The 26,231-nt window shown below is 37.9% G+C and overlaps 1 protein-coding gene and 1 long non-coding RNA gene across 12 annotated transcripts in view; both read right to left on the reverse strand.

Annotated features, from left to right (window-relative positions):
* Nucleotides 1-26,231, reverse strand: part of LOC5569585 (anion exchange protein 3) — a 212,460-nt gene that overhangs the window by 34,422 nt on the left and 151,807 nt on the right. The window contains exon 2 of one of the 11 annotated variants that reach the window (XM_021842864.1): nt 16,990-17,475. The exons of 9 other annotated variants lie outside the window; for them this stretch is intronic. The gene's annotated coding sequence lies outside the window, so the exon portion shown is untranslated. One more of the 11 variants, XM_021842865.1, reaches the window with a different exon arrangement.
* Nucleotides 7,897-8,453, reverse strand: LOC5569587. The gene is made up of 2 exons (XR_002500104.1): nt 8,339-8,453; nt 7,897-8,219 (listed from the first exon to the last, which is right to left on the reverse strand). It is a non-coding gene; the product is annotated as an uncharacterized LOC5569587 (long non-coding RNA).

Below are 26,231 nucleotides of genomic sequence, written 5' to 3' on the forward strand. Positions count from 1 at the left end.
TTCTTTAGTGCTCTTTTTGATCTACTATCACAGGCATAAGGCATGTTGTTACATATTAGTTTGACATATTTTTGAGACTATTGCTTGTTAAACGGAACATACTTGAAGTGTTCAAACGCATTGATGTTTAAGGTATCATCTTTTAAATTTTACAAGTTTATATCGTCACAGTCCTCAGGAAGGTAGCCACTGTCGAAGCTGATACAATTGTCAGTTGTCCGACCGACCAGGGCACTATTATGATGCATGGCGGTTGGTTACTATAGGAGTTAGAAACGCAATTCGACACCAAGCGAGCGACAACCGGCGGCCAAATTAATTGCTCCAACTAATGAGCGATGATAATTCTCGGCAAAACTGTCTTTGCACGAAATATCGTGACAAAAAGACTCGATCCGGTAAGAACCGGACCCGGGCTGGATTTGTGGGTTGCATGACTGAACGTTAGATCGCTTGCTGTTGAAGTTTTTATGTTTTGATCTCAAATATTGAGCAAGGTTATCTGTAGTATATGTATCTGTAGTATTTTTAGTTTGCACACAAAAAACGATAGTTTGTAGAATATTTTCAACTAAGATTTTTGACAAAAAAAAGTACTTTTATATTTTTCATAAATTATTGATCATGATCTAATTGAGTTAGAGTTGACATACAAAGGGAATATCGAAATATCTCCAAAACCTTCATAATCAGAAAAGATTTGGAATGAGTTCAAATGAAGCTTTAAAAAACCTTTAAAAAACCTTTAAAAAAAAGTAGCATATTGCGATATGAGAGTTAGAGAAATTTATGCAAGAATTTGTTTGGGATTCAGGTAGCCGTAGCGGTAGACCCGCAGCTATTCAGCAAAACCAAGCCCAACTAACAATTTTGTCGCTATAAGCCAAGATTATTTGCTTTCTGTTGTATAACAGTTGAATGAACATGAAACCTGTCAAAAGTAGAACGATTTGTGTTAATACAGCTATAACGCAAACGTTTTGCAACTACGAATGTCAGCTGACTATATTTCGTTTTTTATCACTGCTGCTTTTACAAAGCTGTAACTCAACACCGTAAACAGTAACAACCTAATGTTGCGGAATAAAAGTCGCCATCGTGCATCTGGCTAATTCTATGCTTAATATATACTTGTTATGCTGCTTAATATATACATAAGATAACATAAGTAATAATAATAATAATAATAATATAGGTATATAAGAAACGTTTTGTCGTTTGTTATATAGCGCACAACTAGCAAAAATCTCTAATATAAACATTGCGTTTGACGTTTCACACACTTACAGCCTGATGAAGTGGTATAAGCATGGTTATAACATCTTATAACATCAATATAAAATATTACGTGAACCGTTTGCGATGTCGAAGAAAACGGTGTGTTTTCTTTACCTTCGATATATTCTGTGGTGGCTGCAAGGACAGTGTCGATACTTGTGAATGCAGAGATCGTGAGTTCCTTGAGCGCCTTCCGAAGATGTTATATAGCTACTTGTCCTATACTGCCCATAACTGCATAACAGTCACATTCGGCATTTTTGACAAATTGGAGTTAATACCGGGAAGAGTCATCAAATGATAAATACTTTCGATCAACTTACTGAAATCTGTGAGATTGTTCTAGAAAATTCGAAAAAAATATCAAGTTGTTTTGTCACATTGGTAATTATAACCGCATAACAGTCACATTGAGATTATGAATGAGCCTCGTAATGTAATAGCAATGAAATTTCTATCAGAATTATTTTCTGACTATTCACCTAGTATGCGATAAGAGTTGTGCAAAATATCAGCCTCAAATAAGCACTTTTGAGTTCCTGGTAATTTTTAGAAATTTTAGTTTCCTCTCATACTGCCATAAAATGCATACTTGGTACTCCATTTACTCAATGCCTACTTTTGTCGAATGTTACAAATATGCAGTTATGGGCAGTATAACAGTCGAGACAATGCAATGATCGATATGCATAAGAGCTGCAAACACAGCCTAAAAATAGTTGAGTAGATTCGCCAGATTTGTTGGTAAAAGGATCGCATACAAGCTTTCGTTCGTATGTACAGCGCATTTACTCAGCATAAAGACGTATAAAGGAAGCTTCGGAAATGTTTACATTTGCACTAAGTGTTAATTGGGAGATGGGGATCTCGGATTCGATTCCCGGAGGTCTAGGATCTTTTAATAATGGAAGTTTCTCGACTTTCCAGGGCATAGAGTATCTTCGCTCCTGCCTCACGATTTGTACATGAAAAAATGGTCAATTGATAAAGAAAGCTTTCAGTTAAGTTAACCACTGTGGAAGTGCATACTAATATGAGAAGCAGGCTCTGTCCCAGGTAGAACAGGTTGTGCTACTTTTTCTCGAATGTCGTTTCTCCGAACCAGTCTTCAAAAAATCCCACTCCAAGAGCTACTGAGATTCAAAACCATCGGAGCGAGATTAATTTCACGCGCATCTTTTGTTTAGATCCAGGCATGCAATGAATCCTGTCACGTGTATGAGAGGATTGGATCCTAGGATTCAATCCTTGATCAATTGTTTGCTAGTAGAAATAAATCGAGTTAGCATTGATATTTCTCGAGCGTTTACTGAAAATTCCTGTCTGACAGGACACTTGGGATAAGTCTGAATAATGTCAGCATGTACAGTTGGTTCCTGAATTGGAGGACTTGCGACAATTTTCGATAGCTTTCTTTCAGGTCGTTGACAATCCGAGTGAAACTTGGGAGCTCAGTATCACTATTTTAATTTAGTATCTTGGTTTAGCAAAAATAGAGCTGTGATTCGCTTCTCCTCAAATGACCGACGTTTGGACTAACTTGGACTTGTTTGATATAATTTTTTGATATTTCTTACGATGTATATGTTATTGCCTTTCATACCACTTCCCCTTCGGTAATCCCGTTTGTTCTTATCCTCTACAAAACGTCAAACAATCATGTTTTAGATGAGGAGCATTCTATATCATTCGTTTGCTTGGCTACATATGCTCAATGACAGGGATTCAATTCTGGGATTGAATCCTTGCACGAATCACGCACGCTGGGATTGAAAAATCAGGATTCAAAGGGATCCCGATCATTTTGATGAGTTCAAAGCATGCTTGTTTAAATCTTGGAGCAGAAGGATGATCTTAGAAGACTGCTCCGAACAACAGTTCCTCGAATGTCTGTTTCCTGAAAACCCCGTTTCCTCGATAAGCCTATTTTCCCGAAAAGCGATTCGCATTCAAATGTTAGCTTCAACCATTCCAGGCTGGTGAATGATCTCTTCATAATTAGATTGGCGGTTCCTTTAAGTTTCACCGTCCTCGGCATCTTTTGCAATACATATCTGTTTACTTAGTCGAGAATGACTTTTTATTGACTTTTTGACTTTTTGAGAATGACTTTTTATTGCTTATCGTTCTTTCTAGTTTGCCACCATATCATTGGGGACTTTTCTGGTACATTCCTGAATTGAAGTGATACAAACGGAGGAATGCAAAAAAAAAAAATGCGTTCGGGAAAATTACGTTCGGGGAAAATTAGGAGTAGTAGAAGAACTTTGTAACAATCTTGTTGATAATTAGGGCACTGAGAAGTACACTGTACATTTTTCCATACGAGGAAAATGAATTTCTCCAGAAATTCCTGCAGGATTTATGTTGGATATTCTTCTTTGGAAATTTCTATAAAGTTCTCCTAAAATCGTCAAAATTATTCCTTTAAAAACACATTTATTACAAATTTATTACAATTCATTTGAGAAAATAAAAAAAAAATGCCTGTAGATATGCTTAGGAAATTATGGACAAAATTGTTGGAGAAAGTTCAGAAGATATATTAAAAAGAATCTAATGAGAAATCGTTTTTGACAACTATTGAAAACACTTGATGAAATCTTGGGGCAAATTCTGGATATCTTATGAAGCTTGTGAGTTTCTAGTATATTCTATTGCAACCTTTCCTGGAGAATAAACAGAAAGGTTTTAAAGGAATTCTCAGAGTAATTTTGGTACATCCTAAGAATCCTTGGAGATACACTTAGAATATGTTTTAAACCAATAAAACCGTGACAGTTATAGAGAAGGTAGTAATAAGAGAGTTTCCAAAAGAATGTCTTGAAAAAAATCTCAAGAGATTTCTTAGAAGAAATCTTATGATGATTTTGTTTTTATGTGCTTTCTGATAATGAATAAAAAGGACGCCTGAAACAAAAACAGGAAAAATGCAATTAATAATTTCTACCAATCCTATGTATTTATTTGAGAATCCCAGAAGAAACACATGTAAAAAATCCAAAATGACTATCAGGAGGAACATAATTGCAAATCTCAAAGGACGTGTTGAAGAAAATGTAAAAATATATTCGAGAGTTCCTGACGATATATTAGGGGGAATACTGATACACTACCTAGAAGAGTTCATGGAGAAGGTCCTGATGAGATTCAAATAGGGAAAAATGGTTCGAAATGCCGACTAATGCTCAATCTCATATTACAGGGATGTAACAAGGTTTTACTAGAAACTTGTAACGTAACACAGTAGTATACAATATTTTATATAACCAAATCAAATAGTTTTCCAGAAAAACTGTTTGTTTGATGTAAATATTGATAATAGGAAGCATTCAAAAACAGTACTTGTTCAAAATGCAAATGGACGGGACAGAACGAATCTAAACATTGTGGTAGGACGAATCAAAATATTGGGGTAAGACGCACCAAAATACTGAGAAAAAATATATATATATATATATTGCCCTGACAGAATGTCATCGTGCTGTGATGGTGTTCTGTTGTTGGGAATTTACAGATATATGAGTTGATGCGATAGAAAGACTAGGTCGATTGATCCGAATATATATATTGGAATTTTGGCATAGAAAATTATCTAAATTCCAAATCTTAGATTTCAAAATGGCGTCCGACATCGATTTTTGCCATCTTTTGTCGTGCTCGTTCCGAAAATACCCATATTGTATGGATTTTTAACGATTTTCCCAAATCGGAGGTCGCCATCTTGGATTCAAAAATGTGGCCGGATATCGTCATCCCCTCGTCGTGCCCGTTCCGAAAATACCCATATTGCATATATGGATTTGAACATTTTTTTTCAAACCGAAAGACGCCATTTTGGATTTCAAAATTACGTCTATTAATATTAGAAATATGATTTCCTATCAATCAATCCAACCCATACTATCGAAAGATAAGTATGATAATGATAAATGATAGAGAAATTGAAGACTGGTCAAGAATGAAGGATATTAAGGTGTTATATAATCTGTCTCCCATTTATGCTTTCACTGGTATCTGGTATACCACCTATATCAGGTCTGTCCAACCTTTTTGAATCGCGGGCCGAATATCCGAAAGTATGTATTGCGGCGGGCCAAACTTTTTTTATGCAACAATTTCATTTTTTTAGAGATCAAATAAAAGTGATAAAAATTTCTTTTGAAGAAATTGAAAATAGATATTCGCCTCTATGATAATCTTGCCGGAAATTCTGTGAGACTTGTGCTCATTATGACGTCCAGCCCAGCATTCTTAAACCCTGTGAGAATGTTGTCCAGGATTTTATAATATTAAAAAAAAAACATTCTCAGAATTCTATCAGAAAATTTCATACGATTTTGTCAGAATCTCATCTAGTATTATTTGATAATCTTTTTCATAGTTTTCTAAGACTGACTGCCCGGATGTGGAAATTGTCCTTAGGATTCCTTCAGAACCCCACCCAAAACTTAATATAAAGTCATGTTTTAAAATCTGAGGAAGTCTGTCCTGCTTAGAATTCTGTAAGAATTTAACTAAGGCTAGTTTGAGAAACTTTCACAGGAAACCTGCATGGGATTTGGTGTAATCTCACGAAAAAAATGTGAAATTTAGCTCTACGTTTGGTAAAAATCCTGCCCAAGTTTGCCGTTAATGTGAAGATGCAACGAAAGCAAACCTCGAGTTTTGAAGAGCACAAATGTAGAGAACCAGACAACCGTTTGCACTGAGAATTTGATTGATTGGTCAACACCAGCGAGGTACTAGTGACTGGTTCTCTATATTTGTGCTCTTGAAAATTCGAGGTTTGGCTTCGATTGATCTTCACCTTACATTTATGTTAGAACCCTGTATCAAATTTTATAATCTATTAATCTGCCTTTAGATCTGCTTCATGTTTGTTATAATCGTTCTTCTGTATAAAACTCATGCTCAGGAATTTGCGACAATCCACCTAATGATTCAACAAAATTGTGTTTGGCCTTAAACTTTTTGTCCACAACATTTGTTCGAACTTGATATAAATTTAGTTTTGTTCATTTATTGGTGAAGAAAGTTATTGACTAGATGTCTTGTGTTTATTCTTCATAGACGTTGGCTATATTTTTGGAAATGAAGGTGTTTTACACATTTAAGAAAGCAAGCACATTTAGAAGGATCAAAAAACTATGGGGAAGATTGAAATAACTTAAAATTGAAGAATCATAGTTGTAATAATTAGCCTTGAAATGCTGAAACATCTAGTTGGTTATGCTATTATAAGTGCCAGATATGAGAAGGCGCTTGAAACTCTTCGCGGGTCGCACAAAATGAGGCGGCGGGCCGGATGCGGCCCGCGGGCCGTACGTTGGGCAGGCCTGACCTATATAAATATACCTCGAACTGAAACTCGATTTGCTTGACTTTATGTTTGTTTCTAGAAAAATTGAATATGTAAAGAAAAGAATCGACATTACGACATATTGAGAATAATAGAACATCCCTATCGTGTTCTTTCCTCAACTTTGACCGGATCCGCATCGAGATCAAGATGGCTGGCTTTGTTGATTCACTGATTATTGATTTATTGATTTCGATTCAAAAAACGGCTGAAACCAATGTGTTAAATTATCACTAATTAGAGAAAGATGTTGCAGTGTATGAATATATTTTATCAGTTATATTACACTTGCTAGTGCAAGTGCATTCCTGAGAAGTTACCTATTTCTATAAAAATTCTCTGTTAGAGTGGAAAGGCAAGCAACCATAGTGCTATAAATGATAATATACTACAAATGGAGTAATTTTAAGCATTTCCTACCCGGTAAGTACTCTAAGGGTCAATTTCTTCACCCCCGCTTAGGCCTTAAACCTAGTTTAATCATATGGGTAAACGTGGTTTACGGCTTAAGCGAAAGTTATTAATTATTAAATATTATTAATTTTATTTAAATTTTAACTGGGTAATTTTACCCTATGAGTGCATTTTGGGCCACTTGGCCCTACTTCAGAATGAATCTCCAGGATATCGCAAGGAATGGACCAATGCACGAGTTCACTAATTTGACGTTTGAGCGGTGCCAAATTCATTCGTTACCATGGCCACATAAATAACACGGCACCGCTCAAACGTCAGATAGTGAACTCGTGCATCGATCCATAATACTTTTTTTGAGTAATTTTTGTAGAAGTTTTTGGTCATTGAACTGCCAATCAAGTAGAGCATTTTTGAGCATAATATTAGTCTTCTTCTCTACTTTTCTTCTATCCATAGTGTAGTTCTGCTTTCAATGTGTATGCAAGTTCTGCCTTATGTATACAACGGTGCTTGCTTGTATTACAGATAGAGTGACAGGCATGGTGACAGATCACGACTTTTAAATTTAGTAATATATCCAGAACATATTGCTCACCATCCCCCTTGCCTCCCTTCAAGCCATTCTATTTGAATCAATAACTCCAGTCGAAAATAACATCGTCACCTTTTTTTCGTGGAGATACAAAGATAAACCCACATTCATTGGCCCATGATTTACGCCTCCCAATTTCATTATCTTCGAACAGGCACACCGACAAAATTCAATCAAGCAGCGTGGCACACGCCCAAAATTCACACAACTCTTATGGCATTCGTTCGCAAATTGTGGCACCAAAATATAATTTCTTTATCAGAACCGAACTTTATTGCCTTTCCTCATTGTTTCCATCGATTCGACTGATTAAATATAGCAAATCACTTCTCGAGCAGTCGGCACGCAAAATCCTTATCGGTAGGGCCAAGCCGAACTGGTAAACGTCTGGTACCGCTCGAAGCTTGCCCGCAAAGCTTGCCAAATTCCGCAACTGGCGCGATTACCAACCGATGAAGACGACATCTGCGTCACATTTTTGTTGGAGGAGGCGATTGGTTTCTTTGGCAGGGCTACTGATGCTGCCGCTTGGATCGTCACCATCTTAGTGGGAAAACGCCTGTCAGGCCACTTGAAAGAGAAACATTATCGTTGATTAAATTTTCATGCGACACCGAAACCGGTAGAACTGAACGATGACGGCAGCTGCCAACAGTCAGTGGACGGATTTAAATTGGTTTTCTACTTACGCTGTCGACGGGTCGGTGGTCGAGCACTGAATCGCCACCAGACAGCTGATGATGATCGTTGTAGGGCTCGAGATTGAGTTAGATGGTAATTGGCTGTATTATGGTTGCAGTAACTGACTACACTGGGATTATCGGGTGGGAAAGTTTTGTGGCCGTCACAAGCGATATCATACAATTTCTAGACTGTTTTTATGAGATTTTATTCTCAATCAGAAAAATGATACACTCAAACTTTAAAACTTAACAAAGAACCTTTTTTAAATAAATTTTCAGCACAACAACATATTTTATGTTATACTGTATGTATCCTAACACTTACTATGACCGTATCGGACCACTTCTATAAGCATTATTTTTACTCTTGACACCGTTTTCTACTACATGGTGTCGTTGCATGAATGCAAAAATCAATACAATGCGTACCACCTTCGTTGCAAGCTACATCATCATGGTATGGAAATTACTGATGTCATAAACTGTAGCTACCCTTTGCAATGTGTTAGAAGCGAAGAAAATCAAAGGCAAAATATGAAGCGAATACAACTTTCATGGATTTACTTTAGGAACACAATTTACAAGAATTGTTTCTTGAAACGAGGATTGTGAAATGACGTTTTGAATTTTGATTTTCAGCTTCACAAAAAGTAATAGTGTATGTTTTTCCCATGTTCGAGTACCATGACCCCACAGTTATGGATCAAATAGTGTGGAGTCCAACCTATAAAATTCAGTAAAACGACATGGAATGCGTAAAATTGTAATTTAAAAGCACGAATTGAATCATTTCAAATTGAAACTTCGGTTAGTGAACTGTTTTGAGTGTAATATTTACATAGGATTGCATAAAAATCAAAAATTGTATCGGTTTCTGAAAACCATATTAAGGATCAATTTTCATAGTATGGATCAAATTGTGACATATTACGTATCAGTGCGCAAAATCAAGAGATTTTCAACTCAATGCATCTGTATTGCATAATTTGGCGAAAGTTAACAATGTGTCACATACCGTTTTGATTCATGTTACGGACACTTAAGGCCACAGTGAAGAATAACTCACAAAAAAGCATATAAAATAAATCACTCCATATGATTCCTCCTCGTTATCGAAACTTCAAGCCTTCTTACTTTCGAATGGTGAGTGAAGATTTCGATTCCGAAACATGAATAATTTTAAATAAATAGAAATGTGTGTGTGCTTTACATGATTCTTATTCCGGACGCTTCCTTACTTTTGCCTCATATTTCGGACACTTCGATTCGAATTCCGGACAGGTCAAACAAATCATAAAGAGAAAAATCAGATCATCAAATGAAATCGTTTAACCACTAGAGAGACGCCTAAGGAAGTTGGGTAGTATAAATTTTCATAGATTCTATAGAAAATGCTTGTTAAAACAAGCCTTGAAAATGAGAACTTTTGAACGGTGAAAATTGAAACATTTCGTATGAAATGTTTCCCATACAAAGTAGAGTGTCCGGAATTTGAAGCTGTCCGTAATTTGAATCAAAACGGTATTAATGCAAAAAAATAGCAGTGTTAGAGCTGGAAACATGGGTAAAATGCCTTTTTTGTGATACTGTATTGTAGTAACTGAGATATGAACTGTTTTCACTCCACACCAAGTTTTCCACCCATTTTTGTCTGCTAAAAAATAAAATTTACAAACCTCGATGTTTAGTTTTATCCTTAGTGCTATTGTCAGAAAATGTCGAATCCAATGCTTAAAATGGCAGAAACCTACATTACATAACCGTGGTAAACAATCATTTCCTGGTCCATATTATGGATCACTATTTAGAAGTGCTATTATTCAGTATTTATAATCAACAATCAAGAAAAATGTTTTACAAAGATGAATTCATACTAAATCGAAGCGAACGAGCAAGTTTTATGCTATAAAATTTGCAATTTTCCCACAGGTGGAGCTTATGAATGCTGACGGCACTTCTTACAGAAAACGACCATATTATGATAGCTGTGTGGTACCAACTAAACATTTGTAAAATACACCGTTATTTAGCGATTGAATGTTGTGCTTAACATTACAAATGGTAGAAGACAAATAGTATAACATGGGAGAAATATGTTTTACGTCATCGTTTATGTTTTGAGCGAGTTATCTGATGTTGAACGTCAAGGTGATCCGTAACTGTGTGGGCATGGTAAGTGATCTGAATCCTTAATATACACATCGTTGGAGTTGCCTCCAGAATCTTATCAAGATATTTTTATGGAAAATACTTCTGATATATTATATGAAATTACGCCATGAATTCCACCTAACGTTTTTATTAAAAAAATATCCAGAGATTTTGCGGAAATGACAAAAAACTCCTGCAAGAATTATTTCAGGAGTTCTTTCACAAATTATTACTGGAATGCTTTTTGAATCTATACAAAAAAGTACTTCAGGAAACTTCTTTTGATGCGTTCTTTAAGAATCTCTTCTACATTTCCTCAACAATACCACCAGGTTTTATTTTCTGGTAATTTTAGTGATAACCAATCACTAGACTACTCCTCTAAATCTCTTTAGAGGTTTTCCTTAGCATTTTTTCTGATTAACTCCAGGAGTTCTTCCAGGAATAATTTAATCAACTTCCAACTATACCCCTGAGTTTTATCTCAAGATTTGTTTATGATATTATTTCAAGAAATTTTCGAGATATTTCCTATTTGAATTCATCTTTAAATTTTGTAGGGGAATCTATTCAAATATTCATCTAAACACTCATGCAGAAGTTCTGCTTAGAATATAACAACCAACTTGTCAAGAAAATATACCAAGAATTTAAAAAAAATCTTTGAAATTCAGATTTTTTAGTAGTTCAGAAAGTAGGTTCTTCCAAAACTTGATCAGAAATTCCCCTAATCACGTCTATGAATTTTGCTGGGAATTACAAAAAGAAATACGATTGTTTCAAAAGTAGCCAATTTCACGGAAATGGGTATAACCCCAGTAGGATAACCAATATATTTTGGACCTCTATGTATTTTGGACCCTATGGGTCATTTTCTAACGAATTTCCCATTTTAAATTAAAATACTAACTCAGTTTGCAAGTAATTTGGATAAATCGGACTGCTTTTCACTTGTATCAACTGTTTGCGCATGGGAAATGTCTTTATTCTGACTGAAATTAATTAAATTCAATCGGTTCATCCACGCAACCGTTACAACACGTCACTCACTAAAATTGAAACCGTCAGAATTTTTTCGAGTGTAAACATTTTTTTTTTAATTTCTGGGCTTAAAAAATAAAAGGCCTTCAGTATTCCATTTGATGGATTGGACTATGCGGAAGCATATTAAACAAACTGTATCTTAGGCCTGGTCTCGAATCGAATGTAGAACCCAAAGGTCCAAAATATATATTTTGTGGGTCCAAAATATATTGGGATGTCCAAAATAATTAAATACAGTGCTTCACAATTTCATCATTTTCGACGTATGTTGGACTATTATCATGTGAGTATTTTTATCTTGAAGAGGAAACTTTTCTCTACATTATGGCATATTTGTTGATTTGGTTATATTGTGCAATAAATTATATGGGACAAAAATTCAAAATCACTTCCTTGAGGGGTCCAAAATATGACCTTTACCCTACTCCCGATACATTCGAAACCACGATCATTGTCCGAAAGTCGAACTCAGTCCCTAAAACTAGAAGCATTGTGTGATCGATCCATGAGAAGATCTCCAAAATTCGTCAGAAAAGGGCTGACAACCACTACTTTGAATTTTTAAATTATAGTTGAATATGGGGTTGGGGACATACGTGTTAAGATTTAGTCAAATTTCATGTACAAAATTATGAAGAAAATGCTTCATGTATTTTTCTTGGATACCACAAAATGTTGCTTAGAAAATTCCCGCAAAAATTTATGTGATTTGAAAATTGTCAGTGAGATTATTTTAGGCATTTTATTGTAGTTTGATAAATAATAGGTCCACTCGCGTGTGACGATTTTTCTAGGAATATTTGCATGTGTTTAATAGAGAGTTGTGGAATAAATTTTGTGGCGGAACTTCTGAAATAATCTGTGAATTCACGATGTTTATTGTTAACGACTGGATAGTTTAGCTTGCTTTAAATGTTCTCAGCACTGCAGTCTTAATAATTAGCAAACACGTGTATTGCTCCTACATCCAATGTGATTATTGTTAGTTTAGAAAATAACTTTACATACTTAATTTGGGCCTTCTGAATTCAAATATGCTTGCCAAATTCTTAACGAGACAATTTTTATGGAAATAATCAATAATTAAATTTCAAGAATACCGCGAAAAACTCCTAAATGTAGGCAATTTCCAAAGGATTTCTCTACTTTGTAGCAGAAAATCAAATTTTTCAACAAAACGAGCAAATTGGTAAGATTTTTGATAGTAACATCTGTTTTGGAGATATATTTTTAGAATCCTCACAAACTTTCAGGTACACCATGTCCAAATCCTTGTTTAGAACTAGAAGTTTATGGATGTCTATCAATTTCACACCAAACTTGATTCTGGAATTTTGCATTATTTTCATAGAAATAAACATTCTGTGACACAAAAAACTTCACTATACACAAATATACATTATTGAAAGGGCTGACAAATTCGGGTATTTTATGTAATGTTATGTTTGGAAGAATTTCGGGGTAAATCCTACATTTCCTTACGTGTTTGGAGTTAAAAAGCGCAATGAAAAAATGTTGTGGAGGAATTTCTAGAATAGACCAAGAAAAAGTATTTAGAAGAATTGATGAATAAATGTCCACAGTAAAATATTGATTAAATTTATTTTGGTTTCCTTGCAATACTCCAACGAAAATCTTGTGGAGTCATGTCTACGGTCAAAGATTTTCCCAAAAAAAATGTTTGAAATGTTGAATAAACAGGGAAAATTCTTGGATGTTTCCATTGATACATCAGCATGGAAATATTCACTCACTCACCCGAATGCCACCGATAAAAAATAACAAAACATCTGTTGCTACCGAATATTCAATGATAGCTGAACCGTACTGGGTGACAGCGTAGAAACCGATTGTGTAAAAGCGAGAATAGGAAGGAACACGAAGAGAAGCAGCGATTGAATCATGAGAAAATTGAGAGAATCTCTCAAGTATCGCTGTCTGTAACTATCATAACATGCTGCACATTATGAGAGACTGTTTATCGTATACTGCTACAACTTTGATCAGATTGGGGGGGATAGAAGTGCATGATAAAACTCCTCTAAACATGCTCCAAGCCTGGGGGACACTATTGCTATTGGAAGTTCGTGGATTGTTTATCGTGCCAGTAAAGAAAAACACCTATCCCCAACGGTAAACAAGCGCTGCTCGCTGCTTCCATTTATCAGACTTGTTACACATTACGATACAATGACTATCGTGGACCGCAACAGATGGGATGTTTTTCTTTGCTTGCTTTGATCGTGCTTCATACTCAAATGAGAGCGAATTCTGCAATGCCTGAAAACCAATACACTTGTATCTGCGAGGCACGAGTTAACGCATATAGCGTCCATTCGCCGAATGTATTGAACTGATTGAGCGGATTCCCACTCACTTAAGGTGAAGATGAATCGAAGCCAAATCTCAAATTTTCAAGAGCACGGATCTGGAGAACCGAACACCCGTTTGAGCTGAAAACTTAATCGATTGGTCACCACCAGCGAGTGACCAATCGATTAAGTTTTCAGCTCAAACGGATGTTTGGTTCTCCAGATCCGTGCTCTTGAAAATTTAAGGTTTGGCTTCGATTCATCTTCACCTTAATCATTCCGTAGTGTGTATGGCCAGTCAGTGAACGCTCATCTGCACTCAAACCCGAATGCCACTCGAACGGAATCAGAATGTAAACAATCATTTGGTTGCCCTCGGCTTTTAGAATCGGTAGCGACTCAATCAGTTTCCGTTTTTTGTTTCGCTTAGCGCTCGCCGAAGAAGCAGAATGCGGCTTGGTTGCAGAAACGGCTGTCTCGCTCCCGACTTGGCGTGGAAGCGAGTGAGGGAAACGCAATGGACCAATGCACGAGCTCATTAATTTGACGTTTGAGCGGTGCCGAATTCACTATTTCCCATGGTAACATAAATAATACGGCACCGCTAAAACGTCAAATAATGAACTCGTGCATTGGTCCATAACTGAGCGAATGTTTCCCATGTTTGATACCAGAAGAAACTGGTAGATTTCAAACAGAAAAAAACTTGTATGACAGTAATCGTCTTTCAAAATGAATATGATGTGGACACATGGTAGCTTCCATTTTGACTGTACGTAGCAAAATGTTGGGCACTTTTCTGCTGCTCGAACCCACTGTTTTTAATTTGAGCAACACGAACCATCTATCAACTTTAATACGACATAAACACGAATATACTCGTTGTCGTCCGGTTGGTAGGTCGCTGCATTTATCGCAAGCGTGCATCAGCTGGGCAGTGAAGGCGGCCAAGTACACAAACCTGATGCATTAAAATGAATATGCTTCAAACCTGCACCCTCTTCGAGTCAACCACCACCAACACCATCGTTATGAATTATCCACTTATTCCGGTTAGTCGTAATATATTCCTTCCGTTTTGGCTGGCGCAGTGGTTTTCAACCTTTATTTTTATTCCATATACCTCTCTTGATTTATTTTACCTTCATTTCCCCCTTTCAGAAACCAGTGTGACTATGGACCAATGCACAAGTTCACTAATTTGACGTTTGAGCGGTGCCGAATTCACTCGTTCCCATGGTCACATGAATAACACGGCACCGCTCAAACGTCAAATAGTGAACTCGTGCATCGGTCAATAGTTCTGAGAAATATTATTTAAACATCTCCTTATTTTTTTGGAGGCACACAAGGAAGACCAAATTCTCTTCTAGAGGGGAACTCCACTCCGGTTGAAAACCACTGGGCTAGCATCTGTGCGTTGTCTATGGGCGATCTGAGCCGTAAAAGCCGTTCATTCGCTTGGTTGGGTAGTTCGAAGTCAATGCCAAGGATTTAGTGCGATTCATTTCGGTGTGATTTATTTTTAAGCTAACCGCTGTTTGTTTGAGCAGTGATGGATGCATACATATAGCACAGTGCCCTAATCGTTAGAATGTTGGCAAATTAGCCTAGATGTTAATCTACCTACGGTAATCTGGGGTCGTTTGTCGAGAACACTACAAAACTGATTAACGTGGCAAGGAATAAAGTGCCATGCTACTCCATAATGTTTATATCGTTAATCCACTAATATAAGTGAGCAATTGAGCAACCGTGCATCTCCATTCAGAGGAAAGTGGTAAAAAAAGCCACTTCAAGGATGAGTGTCATTTTTTTCGTAATAAGATCCAAATTTTAAGGTCATTCATTCGCCATAGAGAATTTCAAATGGACATGTTATCATGGACAAACACTTTTGTATGTTTTTGAGGAGGTTAATCCAAACTTTTGCGCGTGAGTGTTGAAAAGTTGGTTGACAAATTTGGTTGTAAGGATTATTAGTATTACTATCAGGCATTGCAGAATCCGCTCTCATTTGAGTATGAAGCACGATCAAAGCAAGCAAAGAAAAACATCCTATCTGTTGCGGTCCACGATCGTCATTGTATCGCAAGGTGTAACAAGTCTGATAAATGGAAGCAGTGAGCGAGAGCCACAAAGAGAGAGCGATGATAAAATCCATTTTTCTCGCTTGTTTACCGTTGGGGATAGGTGTTTTTCTTTACTGGCACAATAAACAATTTACGAACTTCCACTAGTGTCCGCCAGGTTTGGAGAAATGATTAGAAATATAAAAGTAAATGCACAAATTTTTCTATATATGGGCGTTTTTTGTTGTATTGTGGCTACAAAAATGTTACAGTTCCTTCAAGTGTGTAAGTAGAAAAATCTGAAGTATTCGAAAATAAATCTAAACTATTTCTCCAAGAAACATTTTTTGATTTGCGCTGATTCTAAACTCAATTTACAATTAGCAACTTGGAAATCTTGGAAGTCAAATAAATAAGAAATTCACAATTGGACAGAAATTATAATTTTCAATTAAAACTTAAAAAAAAAAATAGAGAAGAACATTTATATACATGGTTTATGTAAATTTATACTAATTTTACTGGTTATGTACAAACGCAAACTTAGTCAAACTGGACTTTATTCACCAATTTTTGTATGATAAAAAACTCTTCAGCGCTACCGAAGAGCAGTGAGTGACTGTTAGAAACAAAATTTGGAAAAAGTCTTAATTTAACACCAATTAGTAACCTTATTTGTTCCAGGGACGATCGAGCCACGGATCCACTCGATCAGCTTGCGGGTCACTCTTCGAAACAGTCCGCGTGTTTTGGGCACACGTGGCCCACCCAGCGCCTGCACGGGTTCGGACTGACTTTTCCGTTGTGGTTCATGATAATCGTGAAAAATGTGATGCGTTACGGGATTCAATGAGCAAGCCGGGATACTGGAAGGATTGGGACAGGGTTGTGCTGAGGACCTGAGGGAATCCTGCTGAAATGATCGTGCACTAACGATAGCCGATGTAGCCGAATGGCGCTTTTGAAGCCTTTTCTGCTGATACAACCGATAGCAGTTGGAATCAGAATGACTGTGATGGAGAGTAGCAGTGACAGCAGATGGTCGATCAAATGATGTTGCGGCGGTATTGAACATTACCGTTGGATTTCGTCTCGATAGAGGAGTAGGTTGATCGCAAAAAAATAAAACACCACACTACTAAGCTACATAAAACTGTTGCTCCGTTTGGTATCGACTTTGTAGCACCACTTCTCCCTAACAAGTTCCAATCAAGTGGAGAGCTCCTTGAAAATATGCTAATAAGCTACACAACACTTGCTTGCTCTTCTTAGCCCAAGTGTCCTGGGCGCAAGCCATATACTAGCTCTCTTAAATATTGATTTTGCACTTTTCTTCAATAAACTATAGCACCATTTTCTCTACACACCGTTGCGTGTTGTAGTTTGAGCAATAAGAGAAGCTTCTGCGTCGGATAACAGTTTAAAGTTCGTCTTCCTTATGCTCGAAAGGAGATTTTTTTTCTTCGCCTCATTTTCACTAATTTAGTCTTTTGTCTTCTTTGTGCTAACCCTTACTCTTCCGGACGTTCAATTTGATGACACCGAGCGTAAGTCGTAGAGATAGCTGTCGAAAAACGTACAATCATATTAGATTGTTTTTCTCATGCACACGATTTCCCCCCCCCCCCCAGATGACTTGGCAGCTAAAAGCTGGTCCCCCTCCCCAGAGAACAGTAGGAAGAAATTTCTCCACAAGGACATACCGAAAGCTATCATTTTGCATTTAATTTCACTTGACTGATCCCGTCGTTTAGGTGCCGCCTTCGTCGGTATCCTGCTGATGTTGCAGCTTGATTGCGGTAGATTACGTGAGATGGCAAATATGTATTGATGATTTTAAAGTTCGTACAAGATAACAACGGTTTATCGATTTGCTGACTGGATGTTGCAGTTACGTCAGACAATATAGAAATAAGAAAGTTGGGCTGAGATATCAATTGAGTTATTTATTCCAAAGGAATAATTAATATTATTGGAAATCTTGTAGCTTACTACTAATAAAATAATACAGAATTATTGCGAGCAATATTCGGTAATTTATCATGAGCCTGCAAGTTATTGAATCGTAGAACACGAGATAAAAAGATCGCAAAAAGACTGTAACCTATTTTTTTAAAATTAAATTGCATGTAATAATCGCTTTTTACTCGTTCTTATGAATCACATGTACAGGCTTTAGAATATTCAGAAAAAAAGACCCAATTTGGTAGTTTTTAATACTTTTAATACATTTTAGATTCGTTAGCCATAAAAGTGAGTTTTTGTGCTTGTTCCATTGTTTTGAGTTGAAAACTGAAGCTCAATACATTTCACAGTGGTCCAGAAAGCAGATTTACGCGGAGTTACAGAATGAAACATTACACAAAAACGGTCTATTACAAAGTTTTTTGTACTAGTTAGGCATTTTGTTTGGTGTTATTGAAAATTAGGGTGGTACATAGAGTGCTTGGCGGAAGCTCAAGTAAACGACTTCGTTCTATCATGCCTCAATGTTTGTTATTTTTTGTATTAGTTGCTAATCTTTTTCGTGCTGAGATTGCAAAAAGCTTAATTCTGCATAGTTTGGTTAGTGGCTACGGTTAGGAAAGCTCAGATCAATCTTTGGCCACCCATAACGCAGGTAGATCATTATTACGTGCGTTACGAGGTAAGATCCGGGGCAGCAGGGACGAAAGTCCAGGGGCTCAACGGACCCCCCCAGAATTTCTACGAGTTGGGGAGTTGTCCAGGATGTGGTGGAGTTCACAGTGGGCTCTGATGAACCTTCATAAATACCACAAAACACCAAATGCAACTCTGTCAAAGCGACCGGCGCACAGTGGTTCGATCTAGAACAAATGTCGGACAAAACCTCAAACTCTCTTCAAAATAGCTGAAATCATATATTTGACATATTTTTTTTTTCTGTTGTTGGGATTTGAACCACTGCGACCATTAAGTTGATCTATTGTGGTATACCCCTGTTTATTTTTTCGCATATTTTCAGGACGACAAGTTACTATTAAGAGTAACTGCCGTTGACTGATAGTGCGACGTACCCCAATCTGGAATGATTCTTAAAATGAATTCAACTACCTTATTGGGATTTCCTTGCCAAATTTCAAAAGGACTCAGTATGCCCTTGTTGAAATACTGTCTTCTTTGCGCAAATAGTGCTGAGCATTCACAAAGCAAGTGTTGAGAGGTCTCTATCTCACAGTCGCAAAACCGACAGAAATCAGTTGGACTTCGACCCATCTTCTTTAAATGATATCTAGCTGGACAATGTCCTGTAAATAGTCCAATAACTATACAGAATGATTTTTTATTTAAGTTTAGAAGTTTTTCTGTAATTTGTTTATTTGGAGTTATAAACAGTTTAGACTGTCTTGATGTATTTGTATCAATCCAGTTCGACTGTATCATATTACGCTCCCATTTTGTTATTTCCATTTGTATTACACATTTTGAAACTCCACAAAAGGGTTCTGGTCCTAAAAACTGAGTATTCGATCCTCGTCTAGCCAGAAAATCAGTTTTCTCATTTTTTTCGATTCCACAATGGCCTGGTACCCAGTACAGGGAGACCTGGTTTTTCATAGCCAGTTGCTTCAATACTTGTATGCATTCCCAACAGTTTTGATTGGCATGTATAGGATTTTAATGCGTTCAGAGCCGCCTGGCTGTCTGAAAATACGCAAATCCTTGCATGTCTATACTTTCTTTTAAGACATATAGAAGCACACTCTAAGATGGCGTATATTTCTGCAAGGAAAACAGTTGTCCATTGTCCCATTGGTATTGAAACATTAACTCCTGGGCCTGTTATTCCAGCCCCTGTATTATCACTCATTTTAGAACCATCGGTGTAGAACATAATCGATCCTGGTGAAATACTAGGCCCACCCGATTCCCACATTTGGCGGTCTGTTTCAACCACCTTATATGGTATATCTAGGTTTAGGGTTTTTTCCATCCAGTCTTCGTTCATGACTACTAATGGATTAATATGAAAATCTTTAAGTATACTTAGATGTCCGGAAAGATTTCCTTCAAGAAAGATATTCGTTCTTCGCAGTCTTAGTGCATTCTTTTCAGCTTCCATTTGCACGTGTTGATGTAGTGGAAGCTTATACAGAACTGCCTCTAAGGCCTTTGATGGCGTACTTCGCATTGCTCCTGTCATAGCCATGCAGGCCAAACGTTGCAATTTTTCTAGCTTTTTTTGGGCTGTGCTTTGCTTTGTTTTAGGCCACCATACTAGTGCGGCATAAACTACCCTGGGTCTTACAATAACCGTATAGATCCAATGAATCATTTTAGGTTTGAGACCCCATTTTTTACCAAAAGTATTCTTACTCACCCACAGGGCAATAGTGGCTTTGCTTATTACCTGCTCTAAGTGCAAGTTCCAATTAAGTTTATCATCTAGAATAACTCCTAGATATTTTACACTGGATGCATATTGGACAATACATCCCTCAATTGTTATATTTTTAAAAGTTACTTTCCGTCTGCGAGTGAACGGTACCAAAACGGTTTTCGATGGGTTTATATTCAACCCTTCGTTTTGGCACCACCGCGAAATGCAGTTTAGTGCAGACTGCATTAAATCTGTGATGGTATGTTCAAACTTTCCACGAACTATTATGGCCACATCATCAGCAAAACCGATAACTTCGAAGCCTTGTTCTGTCAATTTATTAAGAATATCATCAACAACAAGCGACCATAATAAAGGCGACAATACGCCTCCTTGAGGACATCCCTTAGTGGTCTTTATTGTTATAGATGATACTCCCAATTCAGCAGATACTTCTCTATTTTTCAGCATTTCCATAATCCAAGCTATAATGCCAGGATCGAAATGCCTGTTTTCCATTGACTTTTTTATTGAACTGAAAGACGCATTATCAAAAGCATATTTTATGCCATATTGAACTATTATGGACTTTTATTTTCGATTTTTTCTTGTTTTGGACTGATAATTGGAATATTCAGGTTTAGACAATACATTTTCAACTTTTCCAATCTTCCATACAAAATGGTCAACTTAAGCGGGCTGGTTCGCAGTTATTTATTGACGGATTGAAATTTTCACAGCATTACTTGAACTTCAACATATATTTTTGAGTAATTTTTCCATGCACAACTCCAATAGTAAAAACAACTGGACTAAAGCGCAATTTTTGACAAAAAAACATTAACTATTCATCCAAAGATATGGAAGCTCTACACAAAAACCATCATAAGTAAATATATTCATCTCGTCTTAATGACCACCTTATTTATTGAATGCGCCATATTTTCAAATTTGTAAAAAATACACTACGATGAACTCGTGATTGGAAAAACCACTCAAAAATATATGTTGAAATTCATGTGACGGCTGAAAAAAAAAATGTGAAAATGTCATGCACATTTGTCCATAAACATTGCAGATCTAACCCTGCCTTTATGCAAGTATCATTCATTTAATCCGTTTCAGCATATCATGTCTTTAGCTTCAGTCTGTTATCATACTTGTTTTAACAGCTAAAGCAAGTCCACGTAGGGAATGATTTTTTTCCAATTTGTTTCATTTTATCTGGAGGCTGCATGTCGAAGGAAATAGTTTCGTTAAACCATCTTAATAAGCCGAGATAATTTGTGTTATTTTATTTAGTGACAGCTCAAATTTAAATTCAAGGTAGTTCAATATCCTAATAATATCAAATAAAAGTATAGACAATATTTAACTAAGGTATAACACCAAAATATTGCATACATAGGGGCCCAGAGAGTCCTAGCGGTATACGCGCAGCTATTCAGCTAGACTAACCTGAGAATCGTGGGTTCGAATCCCACAAGTCGAGGGTCTTTTGGTAAGGTAAATTTTCTCGACTTGCCAGAGCATAAACTATCATCGTACCTCCCAGACAATATACACATTCAAAAATGGTCAATCGGCAAAGAAAGTCCTTAGTTAATAACTGCGGAAGTGGTCATAAGAACACCTGCCTGCTTAGAAGCAGGCTTTGTCCCAGTTGGGACGTAACGCCAGAAATAAAAAGAAGAAGTAGAAGATCGGCGCGAGTTTTTCGTTTCTTCTCGGGACGGGATGCAATTCATGGCTACTGCGATTGCAATGCACGTACTAGCGTATTACAGGATTATTATTATTTAATTAGAATTGCACTCCGTACACCTTCAAACGCGTTGAAAATGGTCTATCGCAAGTTTTCGCAAAATAATTTGTACCCTACTTGAAAGCTCTTGTTTTTAGCTTTCGAATGAACTTATTCCCATCGCGGGCATTCGCGGGCTACTAATGTCTTAGGGTACTTTTATAAAAAATAATATGTTTTATGAACAATTTTAACTCTAATTCACTTTGTATAAATATAATGAAATTTTTTATTCAACTCAGGTGTGCTTTATGTATATACAAACAACTTCTCTGAAGATACCATTGCGGCTTGAGCTCTCTTTAAAATCATAAATAGCTTGTGAAAAATGGATCGTAAATATTAATTTTCTTGAAAAATCATGTCCACGGTCCACTCAAGGAGCTGTATAAAAATCAAACTCTAATGAATCTGCTTCAAACCTTGGATTTGAACAACAGAAGTGTTGAGGATGTCGGGAAAAATAGTACTGTTCGGATAAAACAACTTAAATTTTTGAGGTTTTGGCCGCCCTCGGACCATTGTGCGGCGCCGCTTAAAGTATCAAAGAACCCTAGCCCAAACTTACAGGAGTGTCAACCTGTAACGTCATTCAGAACCCTATTTGTAGTTTTCGTTCTCATTGATAAAATTTGTTTGTATTTGTTATGTATACTAGAGTTCGTCGTGAATGTCGCAAACTGACAGCATAGCTTCAAGTTTAGCCCGAATACAAACCAAACAAGCCGCCACCTATGTACATTGAAAAGAACCAAAGAAATATTTCGGAAATTCAAACCTATTGCGTCTTAGAAAATTGACCAGAATTTCTCTCGTCGCTCCTACTAAATTGCGCCGATGGGCTTATATAAAAATTCCCAAATTAGCCTTTTAAAAGAAAACAATAGTACAATTTCTGTACGCATTCGGGTGGAATTTGCGTTCTTCTAAATTAGCTCAACCCGTTTTTAAGTCTGGATCGCGATTGTTCTTTGATTATAGTGGAGTGCGTTGATTTGGTGAATAAAAAATCAGGCCCTCCTTGCCCAATCAACGTGGGCGGCTAATCTGGGCTAGTACAAATCGGAAGCCCTCCCTCGGATACAGCTGGGACTACAATCGGCCGCCACCAAGAGGCTGTGAGTTCCCGAGAACGGCACCCGTCCCTGAATAGCTGTGCAACATCGGCTACCAACGCTCGTGTGACATTTCGCTCGCCAATAAGTCGTCAGGCGTGAGCATCGTTCCAAAGCTCTTCACTCCACTACAAGGGGACGCCTTTACCCTATAGTCGACGCCGACGCGCGAATCACAGGTTGGTTTACCGGTCCTTGGAGTAAGTTTGACCCACACCAATTGGTGAGTAAGTACGTGAAGTTTTGCAATCGGTAAACCGCATGGGACAACCGACGAGGGATTGTCGTCGAGGAGAATAAGATCAGATCTGACTATAGGAAATAAGAATTTTCTCAAGGATAAAATCAAAACTTGAATTAAATCGTGACGTCTCAGTAGGGATGAAGCTTGTTTGAATTTAAATAAATAATTACTCGTTGAAATTTAATGCAATCGAATTGGTATTTGGCTAGATTTAAGATTAGTGTTTGGGTTCTTTTAGTGAATAAGCATTTTCCCCATTGGCTAATTTTGGATTTATTTTTCGGTTTCGGTATTTTTTATGATTTGGAATTGGTTCTGGTTAGTTTTTGGAGACGTTTGGGTTGTTTTAGTGCGACATCGGTTCTTATTAACTAGGTTGACCTGCCCTGAGAGGGTAGTTTCATGCCGGGTATTAGAAAGAGCTAATGGTCCTTAATAAGATCCTGATTGTGGCATACTGGTCGCGTCAACGCCAGTACGTCCCCAATTACGTATGCTGGCAGCGACCGACTAATGTATTGGATAATATGCGTTGAAACTGACAGCGGCGACATACTAGAAGGGTCGGTGACATTGGCCCGAAACGGCAAGTGGGCTAATGGCGCAGACTGCCTCCGTCCCACAAGACCGTGGCAGGCCTTAGAATACGTTCCAAATTCGTCACCTGGTTGTTCCAACCGGGCGGGAGTTGGCTCAGATGCCATTACCTGACTTGAGCCGATCCGGTTCCGAACATAGTACCCCATAGAGGATTATGTCAACCCTAGCATGGCCTCCCTGCTTGCATAGATAACCTTTGGATCATAAAGGCGGAGATGGATAGCGGCTCTTAGGAGGACCCATAAAAGATGATCAACCAAAACAAACAACTGGCGGAATGTGAAGGAGATGCTTCTGGACCCATCAGTAACCGGCTAAAGTTCCCGCCAAGAAAGGAGGCGACCAACATCGAGAAAAGTGTGGCCAAAAGCCTAGACACTGCACTATGGGCGATCAGGTGGCCAATAATTTGAAAAATGACTTGTTCTGATAGTTTTTTCTTACACTTCTATTAAGTTATTCCTGGAATATCAGGGCAAGATCTTTTATATTTTTATTGATACAGTATGTCAAAGTTAGAGTTTTTAAGAAAAATGAAGAATTCATTGCAAACACAAGGTACACATTAAATACAATATACTGCATAATCGTAATATGTTATACAGATCTTTATACATTGTCCGAAAGCTTATTCAAAAAGCTATCTAACAAAAATAAAATGAAATAAAAATTCGTACTTTAGGTCGGAAAAATGCGGAGAGTGCACAGAAAAAAATATATTTGATTTTATGTCGAAACTTTACACATTTCATACTTTCTTGTCCCAAGTTGTCCCAGGCTAAAATTTATTTCCAAGGGTATTTGTAGTCCTAACCTTGATGACGGTTATACTCATAGCGATCATCAATCGATTCGCTATAGTATAATACCAGGCGGAAGGCAGCGCGATGTAACTCGACCCAAGCCCGAGATTGGAAAACAGCGCGCTTCGACGGCGAAGTATTCACTGGAGCCTTGAGGAGCGAACGGAACGCTCTGTACTTAAACAGTGAAGAGATAGTTGCTGTGATATCACGAGCGTATGAAGCTTCCATGCCGAGAAAAGCCCCTCCTAGAGAGAACAGGCCGCCAGTGTACTGGCGATTCGAATCAATTGCAAATCTTCGAGCAATTTGCCTTCGGGCTAGACGAAGAATGCAACGCGTACGCACAGAAGCACAAAGATAAGAATGCAGTGCAGCGTTCAGAGAGGCAAAGTTGACTCTCAAAAAGGAAACCAAGCGTCGAAAATGGGCATGCTTTGATAGTCTACGCCAGAGTGCCAATTCGAGTCCGTGGGGTGACCCCTACAGAGTGGTAATGGCTAAGACCAAAGGTGCCCGAGTTGCTGCGATCGATAATCGATGTACTCTTCCCGCATCGTCCCACAAGCCCATGGTCTCCAGCGCCGTATGCGGCAGATGAAGGAGAAGAAGGGGCGATGGTGACGAAAGAAGAGCTAGCAGAAGTTGTGATATAATTTGCGTCAAACAAGACACCGGGACCCGATGGCATCCCGAATGTAGCCTTAAAAGCGGCAGTGAATGCGGATTCGGACATGTTCAGAACCACGATGCAACGCTGCATAGATCAAGGAATCCTCCCGGATGTATGGAAACGACAGAAATTAGTGCTACTACCAAAGGCGGGGAAACCACCAGGTGACCCGTCGGCGTATAGACTTATCTGTCTACTAGATACGACGGGCAGGAGGGGTTGATCCTCAACAGGCTAGTACCGTATACGGAAGGTGCGGGCGGCCTGTCCAATAACCAGGATAAGTAAACCTACTTTGGACGCTATCCAATCGGTCGTTTCGACAGCTGAGGTGGCAATCGAGCATAAAAGAAGCGGTATCCGTTACTGCGCGGTTGTCACTCTGGATGTGAAGAATGCGTTCAACAGCGCGAGCTGGGAAGCAATAGCACACGCACTTCACCGCTTCAAGATACCGGAGCAGTAGTGTAAGCTTCTAGAAAGTTATTTTGATGGTAGGATTCTACTGTATGACACAGAGGAGGGGCAGAAAAGCGTTCGAATTACCGCGGGAGTAGCTCAAGGTTCAATCCTGGGCCCGCTGTTATGGAATGCGATGTACGATGACGTATTGTGGCTGCCCCTTCCGACGGGTGTTAAGATTGTTGGCTTCGCCGACGACATCACCGTAGTGTCCAATAGCGAATCGATGGAGCAAGTAGAGTTGAGAGCAGTGCACTCTATTCCCATGGACCTATGC

This window comes from Aedes aegypti, chromosome 2 (genome assembly GCF_002204515.2).
Source record: "Aedes aegypti strain LVP_AGWG chromosome 2, AaegL5.0 Primary Assembly, whole genome shotgun sequence".
NCBI classification, from domain to species: domain Eukaryota; kingdom Metazoa; phylum Arthropoda; class Insecta; order Diptera; family Culicidae; genus Aedes; species Aedes aegypti.